Here is a 12,676-nt window from a genome sequence, read left to right as displayed (position 1 = left end):
ATTCCAGCTCAAAATGTTTTCAAGGTTAATAGATTGATTTGGAGCTGAGATATGATGCACTTATAAAATGGGAGAAAATGAAAAATTTGGCATCGCCAATATGCGGATAGTTTTAAATGATTCATTTGTTACATTTGGACGGTAGCCATGAGGTTCATTTGATATATATCACATAGTTATATTCTAACCTAGACATTGGAAAATAAATTAATGGTACATTTTAACATGAGACAATTTTATGAAAACACACACACACACACACACACACACACAGGCATGCACTAGCACTAATCCAGGATGAGAATTAGGGCATTGCAACTTATTGATTATTCCAACTGACAGATATCACCCATCTAAGACAGAGCCTAACCACTTTCAAAGATTGAGGCTACACTAAAACACCGCTCAGTTAAAGCCGTAATTCCAAGAGACTAGTGGCTGATTGTGTCTCTTGTTCTCCTTGCTTGGAGGAAGGACAAGTGACATTTCTGACTTCATCTCAGTGTTGCCTGCACTTTGTGGAGCCCAGACTCCAGCCTATAGATGTCTCTAGTTTTGCCTACACACTAGAGTGGACTGAACAAGGACTCTAGCATCCCAGAGAGCCTTTCTAATCCTGCCCAGTGCCCACTCTGGGCCCTTTCCCACAATCTGTAAGTGAGCTTGGATTTCCGTTCCAGTTTGGGGAGTTTAGGGAGCTCTGGCCTCTGGGGCTGGCCCAGCAAACGGGAAGCAGCATTTCCTGTGAGGGCCTTCCACGACGACACAGTGGGCTTCCTGGACCTCATTAAGCACAAGCCACCAAGACCTGAAGCTTCTTCCATTCAAAGGGTGTTCGATTCCCCATTCCTCTTTATTCCACAAGGCCTGGGTCACCAGCTGCCCCCTTGAGCAGACTGCCTTTATTTCATGCTCCTCCCATCTTACCTCCTGGTTAATTTGCTCAACCACAGCGAATATCGTGGCCTCTTCTCCAGAAACAGCGCCAGTCAGTGCCCCTTACCTACAGAACTTGCACACAAACCCCCTGGCTTAGCTCTAGAGGTCTCCGGCCTGCTGTACCACCTTCCTGTCCCACTGTTCTTAGGGAGCAGCTGGATCAGCCCTTGACTCAGCTCTCTTCTCACTCACTCTGGAATGTGGGCCATGTGCCCATCACTCAATCTAGCTGAGCCTCCATTTCTCACCTCTGCCGAGAATAAAAGTCTCCTTACACACTGTGGTAAGGATTTAACCACCCAACGCAGGAAATTCCTAGCCTGCTCCATGCATGTGGCATAGGCTCTGTGCACTTGTAAGAAGACTTTGTTCCCCCGGCCCGCAGCTCTCAGCACTTCTAGAAGTTTCTCTACCTACTCAATCCCCACTCTCTTTAAAGCCATATCAGGTTCCGCTGTGATTAAGGCACATGTACTTTCAAATATACTCTCACAATGCAGCCTTGTCTTTCCAAGTAGATTATGAACTCCAGGAGGGCAAACTAAAATTTCATCTTGTGTCACTAATCTTTTGGCTGCTTCTTGGCCTCGTCTGCTCTCTGCATTCATGCCCCCTGGCCCCAGATATTTCTGGGGGCCTCAGGAGGTGTCCATGGGATTCATTAATGTTTCTCTCTTGTGGTATCCAGCCTCTGCTGACACCCTAATGCCTGTTGGAGAGAAATGCATTCTCCTCTGTAGGTTCCCATGCTGCCTCCATGAAGCATTTCCACGGACACTGCTACTTCTGCTCTGGACACTGTCACACACAGACACACACAGACACACACACACACACCATCCCCATCACGTCTGCCCTCCCCAAAGAATGTCCGCTGACTGTCATCTCGTTGCATTGGGGCCCCTGAGTCCTGTTCCTTGTGCCTCCAATGTCTCAGGAGAGTTTTTTAGGAACACAGCCCTTATTTAGGGAAACATTTTTCATAGTATGTGAGTTTATTGGAAAGCAGCCAAGAAAAAAAGCGAAGCAACAGATGCAGAATCTCCTGTTCCAACTGGTAAGTAAGGCTTTGTTACTGGGCTAAGTCCGTGGATCCGGTTGCCTTTTTTCTGAGGCTGGGTTTGCTTCCAGGAGCCCTCAGTACTGCAGGCAAGGAGACTTCTAATGAGCCCCGTACCAGGTCCCCAGCCAGGCCTCACTACCAGCCCCGGCATCAGGTTAGGACGAGTTTCCCAGTCTTTAGCAGCACCCTGCTGGACACACACAGGAAAATCAGCTAAAGGTCAGTGGATCACCTCTCCAAGTCCGGGAGCATCAAGGAAATAATTCGCAGCATTTGAATTGCAAGTTAAATCTGCACCACGGAATTTTATTTTTTTTTAATTCCTGTTTTGAATGTTTTAAATAGTTGTCTCTTTTTTACAAAAGTAAGACAAAGGAAAATATTGTCTGTTATTTGGAACAGGCATAGAGGGAAATTTATGGCACATCTAGGTTCAGATAACCAGGTTGAGGAAGACTAAACTTGGCCGAAGCATATGTTCAAAGAAAAAGTGATTTTTGTTTTTATTTTAAAAATTTTTATTATTATTATTATTTTTTTTTTTTTAGGGCAATACCTACAACATATGGAAGTTCACAGGCTAGGGGTCTAATTGGAGCTACAGCTGCCAGCCTATGCCACAGCCACAGCAACGCCAGATCTGAGCCTCATCTGCGACCAGCACCACAGCTCATGGCAATGCTAGATCCTTAACCCACTCAGCGAGGCTAGGGATCAAACCCGCAACCTCATGGTTCCTAGTTGGATTCGTTTCTGCTGCACCATGATGGGAACTTGAGTTTTGTTTTTAGATAGCAAACACCAAAGTACTTCCAAACTCAAGAATGAGGAGTCATCATTAAAGAGTCTTGCTTAGGATACTTCAGAAGCTACACAAAGTCTGCTGATTTGAGAATTCAAACTGCTCCCTCATTGTTTTGGTGGCATCATTAGCTGCCTCTGGTCCAGGAAAGCTTCATCTCCAGCCTGGGATGCTCTCATTCCTTTGTTAACTCCCCCTGACTTCCCTAGGAAGACTAAGGCTGTCCTTACAGGCATCATTGGAACCTCTGTGCTAGTGGCCAATTCTGCAAGAGTTACCCCCGCCACCCTGTTCTAAAAGGGAAGTGAGAGAAGAGGAGGGGTAGTTTGAAGAAAATGAAAAGCAAAGGACAGAAAGCAAAGTACTAGGCTTCTCTATGGCTAATACGCTGGGTTTTAGTCTCTGAAACACACTGGCTTTACCTGGGTTCTTTAAGGCTTTCGAATCTGAATATAACATGCTACACAAACATGTACCCGAGACAGATGCATATACACACCTTCACACACTCTTTCAGAACTGAAACCACTAAGACGAACCAAAAAGGGATTCCCATTTCCCTGTTGTTGCCCTTTTCTGGTGCCATAAGTTGGGGGCAGGAACACTATGGCATTGAACTTCCAGACAAAATGATATACAGACTAGACAATGCCATGCACAGAAGATAGAATCAGAAGTGACCTTGGAAATCATCTAATTCAGTGTCCTCAATTTGCAGAAGAGGAAACTAAGGTCTCAAGAAATGAAGTAGTTTGTTCAAAGTTAAAGTTGGAATTAGACCCAGATCTCTCCAAAATCTACCGTTTGCAAATATACAATGGAATATTGCTCAGCCGTGAAAAAAATGAAATGTCATTTGCAACAACATGGGAAGATCTAGAGATTATCATACTGAGTGAAGTGATCAGACAAAGATAAACCTCAGGTGGTATCACTTAGATGTGAAATTTAAAAATACAAATGATACAAAAGATACTGGCAGACTGAAACAGACTCACAGACTTTGAAGACAAACTTATGGTCACCCAAGGGGATAGGTAAGGGGGAAGGATGGACTGGGGGTTTGGGGTTGGAATATACACAATGCGTTTTATGGGATGGTTGGCCAAAGGGGACCTGCTGTACAGCACAGGGAGCTCTACCCAATATTCTGTGATAATCTCTTTGGGCAAAGAACCTGAAAAAAGTGTAACTGAATCACTTTGTTGTACAGCAGAAATTATCACAACAATTGTAAATCAACTATGCTACAATAAAACTTTTGAAAATGAAAAAAATCTACCCTTTTTTCCTCTCTGAAGAGCTATAATCATTTGCTCAATTTGGGGGCTGAAGCTGAAGCTGCCTTCTTGCCCTGACGATGTGTTGCTGCACTCGGGTACTTGCAAAGAGCTAGTCTGCTCAGGTATAAACATGCTTTGTGGGTTTCACACCTTCTATGTTTAATATGTTATACAGTAACTGAAGGACTTGTCAGAAATTTAATTGATACTTTTTATTTCTAGGTCTCAGTACTTTCATTTCGTTTCAGTACTTTTTCTCCACATCCCTCTGCCTTGGCTCCGCTTTGGTCCGGGGATCATTTCTGAAGCTTGACGTTTTAGTAACGTTAAACTATTGACAGAAAACACATGAAACGCAGTTATAGGAGAAACCCCATCAGCCATGCCTGCAAGTCTTGTTAAATGACATGCTTGTTGCTTTTTGCTGTTTAATTCCATAAGATCATCCTTCTATCACTCACCTTGGGCAGAAACTGATGAAGACAATAGACAATCTTAGCAGACACTGAAGAGAAACCGTTTCCAGGGGGTGGGAAAAGAATGGATGAAGCTGACAAATTATAGGGTTGCCTATTCAGTCATGAGAATGGAAGCATGTGTGGATCAATGTATGAAAAGGATATTTAAGAGGAGGGGAGAAGGCACTTTTACACATGTTTCCTTGGCTATTGAATGTGCTGGTGCCAATCACTCACAGTCCGGATCCACTCTCTGAGCAGAAAATGACCTCATCTCTTATTCTTTAAGGATTGGAGCAGCCAAACAGGGTCTATTTTTAACAGGACTGGGAGCAAGAAGCATGGCATTGATGGCTAGGAAAGTTGGTCTTAGAAGGTCTGGCCTGAGGCAGGGAGGAATCAGAGCCAGGAGAGAGAGCAGGAAAGAGATTGTAAGCTTGCATGAGCACCAGCACATGAAATGAGGAAGGCAGACACTCAAAAATCAGAATCAAAGGTGAACTCATTTTACCCTGACAGTCACTAAGCCTAGAGCCGTAAATACCTCTTCATCTTGCAATCCATTCAGGTCACGGAAAAGTTTCTTTGGAAATGGAGCTGCCTGTGTTGACTCTGGTAGGGTGGAAATTCAAGCTCATCGGTGGGGAAAGAAGGATTCAGAGTAAACTCAGCAGGACTCAGCTCCGAGCTTCACACCTCCCTTTACGAGAACCCTGCCGTGAAATGATAATATAAGCAGACTTCTTTTCTGCATTTCTCTAAAGCTTTAGGCTTCCTCCATGCAAATGTGTGGTGATTGTGTTTCCTCCGAAGGTCGAAGGTCGTAGGTCGTACTGAGCTTGGTTTTATCCTAGTCCATGTGCCTGAACCAGCTTTGGGGCTGCAAAGAACACAACAGCAGGATCACCTTGGCCTCCGAAATGTGTTTCTTGTGCTTTCAGCTTTTTTATTTCTCCAGGGATGAATGATGCATCAAGTACACATTTCCAAATAGCTTGCAATTTTTCTTACACTCTGCCTCTTTACTAGATTCCAAATTTCTGACAGATTCTTGACTTCCCTTTGGTAAGAGCCTCTTCAGTTAGTCACTGATACCCTTTAGGACTCCCAGGGGTCTAACGCAGGCAGTATGTTCCCCACATTTGACAGCACAGAGGAGAGACACGTAGCCGGGTGGTAAAATGTGGAGGAAATACCTGCGTGAGATGCAACATGCTAAGTTATAATACAATGCTGTATCCGATGGTCTGGGAACCTGAGGAGTGTGGCAGTTAATTTGGGGAAGGGCGTTCAGGGAAGGGCTCGTAGAGAAGAGATGGCTGGGCTGGCTCTTGCATGAAGGGAAAGAGTTGGGTGTTTCAGACAGGAAACATTTGCTAAGGCCCAAAGGTGTGAAGATACGTGACATATTCAAAGACTAGCCAGGGGTCCCCTCTGGCCCTGAGGGTTGAGTACATAAGGGAGGGATGGTGGGGAATGGGCAGAGAGCCCTGAGACCTGAAACTGGAAAGGCAGGTTGGAGCTGAGCTGTGAAGGGCTCTCTACCAGAGGCCAAGGCCTGTGCCCTCATTTTGGTGAAGAGCAGAGAACCCCTTGCCGTCACAGCTGCCTCCTTCTTCATGGAGGCAGATGTTGCTGGATGTTTAACCTACATGGGGTTTTGCCTCTATAGGTCTGGCAATGTGTCCTTAAACACTTTCACTTCCCTGTAAGGCACGCAGGAAGACCAGATCATGGGTTCCCTTGCACTTATAAGAGCCACGTGACAGTCCTGGCTGATGAAGTGTGAGCCAATGCAATAGATATTATTTCCAGAAACCATCAGTGGAGAACTCAGACTCCAGAAGATGGCAGTGTCGCTAGGCAGAAGGACCTGTGGGTCCCAGGATCACTGCGTGGGAGGCTGCTCCCCAAATACCCAATCAGACTATGACTTGAGTGAGACATAAACTTTCTAGGCAGTTAAGCTACAAGGTATCAAAGATCTTCAATAACAGTAGCTCACCTCTCCAGATTCAATGCGGGAGGACATTCTCACCGGAAAATAGCTGTTTATGCAGATGGACTATCCCAGTGTGTGGACTGGTTCCAGTGGCACCAGCTCACTTTTTTCCAGAAGGACTCCTCGAGCATGCGCCATTGCACCAGACTCTCTAAGTCATTGACAATAAGCCTGTGGGGCTTCCTCATCCATTCAGCTCTGATCGATGACCTGCTGAGGCTGGGCAGAACCAGCTCCATACAACCAAATTGCCCCTCCCCTTTCTCCTCCCATCCTGTACTCCTCATTCAGGGTGCTGGTTGTGTTTTATGACTCTTTCCTCGCGGCTACTCTTGACTGTATTTTAATTTGATTTTTAAATCTGTATGTAGAGATATTTATTTAGGGAGGGTTCAGGAGCTGCACTCTGTACTATGTCTACGCTCCGTGCCTCTCTGGAGACAAGTGTAAATGCAGTGTACAGAACAGTCTTCTACGGGAGGAGTCTGAGCCAGTTCTAAAGAAATGGGAGTTGTAAAAAGATGATGATTCAGAGATAAGGAGGGGACTGTATTTGTAATTCTAACACTTCCCTGCGATGGGCTTGTAGCATGTGGCTTGAATCACCGTTTACCTGACCATGTTGTCTAACAAGACCCTTTAAATCCAGACACTCGGGTTAATAATGACAAATCTTTTAGGATTTGTCCTAAAAGATTTCCTTATCTGGCTATAAGATTCACAAACTTGAACTCCTTTCAGGATCTGATACCTTAAGTTTTGTGTTCTCGGTTTCTGGGTAAATGTGTAGCAAAGCCATTCAGAAGGAGACTAAGAGTTTATTGAACACGTTGTGATTGGATGACCTTCATGTTTTCAATACACCTGCATCGCGCTTCATGATCTCACACGTTCCAGCCGGCAGACGTTTAATGAATTCTTTCTTGAGGATATCCATAACATCATTTTCCAAAGCTTGATTATTGCCATATTTGAGCCTTCTAGTAAAATTGCTTTTGTTAAAGCCTTCTGAGAATTTAGTCAAGATGGTATGGGTAGTTCCATAAAAATGAAAGCTCCCAGAGGAGGAATCTGGAAAATGATTCAGCACCACCGAGTCCGACAGACCCCCTGGGATCACACCTTAGCCCCACATTCAGGAGCTCTCAGACCTTGGACGAGGACACAACCTCCCTGTGCCTCAATGTCCTTCTCTATGGAGAGACTTAGAGCTACCTCATGAGGCATGATGACTGTATCATTTGTTCACAATTACCCAGTTTTCCCTGCAGACATCCCCGTCCCACTGACTGGAGCTTGGCCACCTGAAATGCTGAGATGGGGCCTGAGCAGATGAGCCATCTGCCTCACCTGAGCAGAGTTTTTTAGAGGCATTGTGTGCTCCCATCAACCCCTGTATTCTCACCCCCACTCAGAAACCATCTCATGCAATGACTACTTCTTCAGCCTGGTCCTGGAATGAGCAGAAACATGGGTCCGAGCCAGGCTGCATCCAACAGAACTGCAAATGTCCAGAAATTCCAGTACTTTTAGGGTTGAAAATTAAAACTCTCCATTCTCACAGGCAAATGAGTCTTGAATTAAGGAAAGGATTGGGGGTGTTTCCATCATGGCACAGCGGAAACAAATCCGACTAGGAACCACGAGGTTGAGGGTTTGATCCCTGGCCTCACTCAGTGGGTTAAGGATCTGGCATTGCTGTGAGCTGTGGTTTAGGTTGCAGATGTGGCTCGGATCTGGCGTTGCTGCGGCTCTGGTATAGGCCGGCAGCTGTAGCTCCAATGAGACCCCTAGCCCGGGAACCACCATATGCCTGGGTGCAGCCCTAAAAAGACAAAAAAAATAAAAATAAAATAGAAAAAAAGTAAAGGATTGGGTATAGATCTGATAGGGATGGGGTAGACACAGGTGGTTGTAGAAGTCCCAGTAGGGGATCATAGATAAAGAGGGGAACCTGGGAGATGTTGGGAGACCACTGTGAATTTAGGAAAACCATCAGAACAAGGTAGGCTTGCTTAACTAACGGAGGTGCGAGAATTGCCTCAGGTCATTGGGTGGGGGATGAGATGAAGCCTGCATTTAGATTCAGATCCAAGGCAAGAGTTTGAAGACCACCCCTCAGCTGATTTGAATATACACTTTCCCAGATACTAAGGAGGAGCTACTACTCCCGGAAACGAAGAGGCGGACCTTTCCAACCCCAAGACCTTTGGATGATAAAACCCACCAGAGCCTTGGGGCAGTGTCCTTGACTGTCTGCTAGCATCTCTTACAAGCGTCCTATCCTATTAAATCTTTTTCTTGGAGTTCCGGTCGTGGCTCAGTGGTTAATGAATCCAACTAGGAACCATGAGGTTGCTGGTTTGATCCCTGGCCTCACTCAGTGGGTTAAGGATCTGGCGTGGCCGTGAGCTGTGGTGTAGTTTGCAGATGCGGCTTGGATTCAGCGTTGCTGTGGCTCTGGCGTAGGCTGGTGGCTACAGGTCCAATTCGACCCCTAGCCTGGGAACCTCCATATGCAGCGCAGGAGTGGCCCTAGAAAAGGCAAAAAGACAAAAAAAAAAAAAAAAAAAAATCTTTTTCTTGTCAATCACTTTGTCTTTCGCTGAATTCCTTCTGCGCGGAGGCATAAAAAAATCTGACCCTTGGTGAGTCCACAGGGTGAGTAACTCAAATTTAAAACCATGGAATTAAGTCCCAACCTGGCTTTTGGCTGGGTTCGAGTCCTGGCATGTGGGTTCAAGTCCCAATCTGTGATCTGGCTAGGAACAGGCTGTCAGGGCTTTCAGTTTCATATCCAACCCACCCATTGCTGAGTCCACGGATTAAATTACTATGGCCCTAGAAAATTTTCTCACTTGACAAAATGACTTTGGGAAAAGAAAGGTGCAATCATCCAAGAAGCATGATTAGATCAAAGCACCTATAAAGGCATTTCTTGAAAAGTTGTGGGTACGGCTGTTGACTTACATGGACTTTCCTGGGACCAAATTGATTAAAAATGAAAGCAATTATGTAAAGAGATAGTACCCAAAGCACCAACTCTAAGTTTTCAAACCGTAAAATAACCTCTGGGTCCCCGTCTTCTGCAGATGGGAAGCAGTCTGAGACAGCTCTCAGCCACAGATGACGTGTTTTCCAACACCCACTTCAGGAGCCACAGAGGAGGATAATGGGGAAGGAAGAGCCGTCCAGAAGATGGAATCAAGTGGAGAACCCCGACTGAGAAGGGACTCCCGGAAAATGTAACTGGAACACACCAAGGAGCATTCCCTACTATCAGAGTCGGGGAGCTTACACCTTGCACGTTCTATGTAGTCAAAGCCATATAAATTAACGTACAACCACGAATCTACTCTTGATAGGAAGAGGGATGGAGGAAGAGGAATATTGGGACTATCTGCTACTGCTACGGGTTTTCTTTTTGAGGTCCTGGAAATGTCCCAGAGTTAGCCTGGTAGTTGTACAAATCTGTGAAGTACAGAAAGCTACGTACTTGTCTACTTAAAAATGGTTTAAATGGTGAATTTTATGTTATGTGAATTTTCTCTCATTAAAAGAGGAAACTCTTCCTTTTCCTAGAAAAATGTATTAAGCTGAGTATGACTAAACACTATCTGGTTTTAATACACAAACCAATTAAGGAATTTACAAAAGGCAAAACTAACCTTCCCAACTGGTAGATCATGTTACAGCAGTGCCAGTCTATAAAGGGTTGGGAAGGAGAGATGGTTTGACTCAGAATAATTCCCAACCTAGAACATCTCTGAGTGTGCTGAGTGTCTAGTCTGCTTCTGTGTCCCATTGGGAGACTGGGTTTTCATTTTTGCCTTGGAGCCACTTAGAGGTTGACTTAGAAGGGATTTGAACCCAGAGATCATCCTCGGACTAGATAGAAATAGTCCAGACCCTGTGTGACAGGCCAATCAAACACAAGGAAGCTTGGAGTTCCTGTCGTGGCGCAGTGGTTAATGAATCCGACTAGGAACCATGAGGTTGCGGGTTCAATCAGTGGGTTAAGGATCCAGCGTTGCCGTGAGCTGTGGTGTAGGCCAGTGGCTACGGCTCCAATTAGACCCCTAGCCTGGGAATCTCCATATGCCGCGGGAGCGACCTAGAAAAGGCAAAAAGACACACACACACACATACACACCAAAAAAAAAAAAAAAAAAAAAAAAAAAACCCACACACACACACACAAGGAAGCTGAGTATAATCAGATTGAAGTCACAGCTAGACAGGTAGGGAGTGCCAGCCCAGCCCGCAAGTCTATCACTAAGTGCTTTTCAGTTTTTAACTTATCTAACTGAACATTCACTCCCACTAAGAATGACCTTTTGTCAACTCCATTTGAAGGGAGAAAACATCTCTTGCTCTGCCTCTACTCTGGATTTTTTTCAGCCTTCTCCTCATTATAATCTCTAGATCTAGGGCATTTACTCAAGACTCTTCACACAGTGTGGTCATCCACAATTTGCTATCTCAAGGCGTGAAAAAGAGAATCACAATTGCCCAGAGAGAAAAAAAGAGTTATAGGGGCAGCCTCCCTCTTGAGAGTTGAATTTGATCCTTTAAGGCCAGGAATTTAATCTTTTAAAAGGCACATCTCTGTTCTAATCAATCAAGCTTTCATTTCCAATGGCAATAACCTTCCCCTAGGCACTCAAGGAATCAGAAACTACAGTCTTGGTCATGGAAAGTCAATATAGAATTTTCTACTAAGTTGATCTGGTCCTACAAACCTATGCAGGATTTTATCAGCAGGAAACCCGAAGTTCTAATATATCACGGGATGCCAGCATCATCTATCCGCACGAATCTGTCACATTTAAATGGAAAAGGTGTCATTTGCATCCGGGGTTTAAGGAATAGAGTGTCAGATAAATGTGAGAAGAATCAAAGATAAGCAATAGCCTTCGGTGCTTTCCAGCCTCTCATCCTGGGTTTACTGTGGTCTGAAGACTGTATCCAAGGTTGAATGACTGGATATTCTGGGCCTTAGGGGTTCTGGTCCTGGTTACTTAGCAAGTGGCTTTGCAGATGCTGTTAGCCAATAAAAGGGCCAGAAGCCGTGAACTTGATCCTAATCAACTGTCATCTTCATTGGCCGAGCTTTGTGTGAAGTGATATCAAGATTCATACAATCCGGGTGACTCACACGCAATGAAAATCAGGAGAATTTTTTTTTTTTTTTTTTTTTTTTGGTGCTACATTAGAAATTTGCTCAGGGAATGTTCAAATTTCTGTAAAACTAGAAAAATAACATTTTAGGCAAACATATTTCAAGGGCTGAAGGGCCACTATTATATCATGATGGAGTTTTGTATCTTAACACACTGATGTCTGGATGGTTTTGATGGATGTGAAGTCCTGGCTTCAAGTCAGAGTCCACTACCCCCAGAGTAGACTGAGGCAAGTAAGAATGGAAGCCGACTGACTTCCTTCCTTCCTTCCTTTCTTTCCTTCCTTCCTTCTTTCTTTCGAGGTCAATGACTTTATTCATTTATCTAATTACCTCATTTTTATCTCTTTTTTTCTAGCATGCAGAAGTTCCCAGGTCAGGGATCAAACCCACACCACAGGGATGACAAGCCTGGATTTTTTAACCCACTGAGCCACCAGGGAACTCCAGGAAACCATTTGACGTTCTAAGCCTGGAAAACAGGGATCTGAATAGCTGCTTTTCTGGGAGGGCAAAGGAAATGAAGTCTGTGATTATGTTTCACATCCTGTAAAAGTTATATCACTGCTATTTGGGCAGATTTCAGTGGCAATAGTTTAAGATCCTCATGAATACTTGGCTTCCGGTACATGGTATGACTAGTTCCCAGTCAGATCTAATCCATTTTTTTTTTTTTTTTTTGCTTTTTAGGGCCACACTAGTGGCATATGGAGGTTCCCAGATTAGGGGTCAAATCAGAACTGTAGCTGCTGGCCACAGCCACAGGAATGCCAGATCCGAGCTGCATCTGCAACCTACACCACAGCTCACAGCAACGCTAGATCCTTAACCCACTGAACAAGGCCAGAGATCGAACCCCAAACCTCATTGCTCCTGGTCGGATTCATTTCTGCTGCAGCACAATGGGAACTCCCAGATCGAATTCTTAAAAAAAAAAAAAAAAAAAA

General features: G+C 44.7%; 1 long non-coding RNA gene across 1 annotated transcript in view; it reads left to right on the top strand.

The window, feature by feature from the left end:
- The window catches only part of LOC106505184 (uncharacterized), a 68,986-nt gene extending 58,852 nt beyond the window's left edge, over window positions 1-10,134 (top strand). The window contains exon 5 of the long non-coding RNA XR_001299339.3: window positions 9,640-10,134. This is a non-coding gene — a long non-coding RNA (uncharacterized LOC106505184). The remainder of the gene's footprint in view (window positions 1-9,639) is intronic.
- The last annotated feature ends 2,542 nt before the right edge of the window (window positions 10,135-12,676 follow it).

This window comes from Sus scrofa, chromosome 10 (assembly GCF_054392235.1).
Source record: "Sus scrofa isolate SSC_HxYL_T2T_F1_AM1 chromosome 10, Sscrofa_HxYL_maternal_Yorkshire_Landrace_v2.0, whole genome shotgun sequence".
Lineage (NCBI taxonomy): Eukaryota > Metazoa > Chordata > Mammalia > Artiodactyla > Suidae > Sus > Sus scrofa.
Note: the sequence above shows the minus strand (reverse complement) of the source record. Positions and strands in the feature narration are given on the sequence as shown.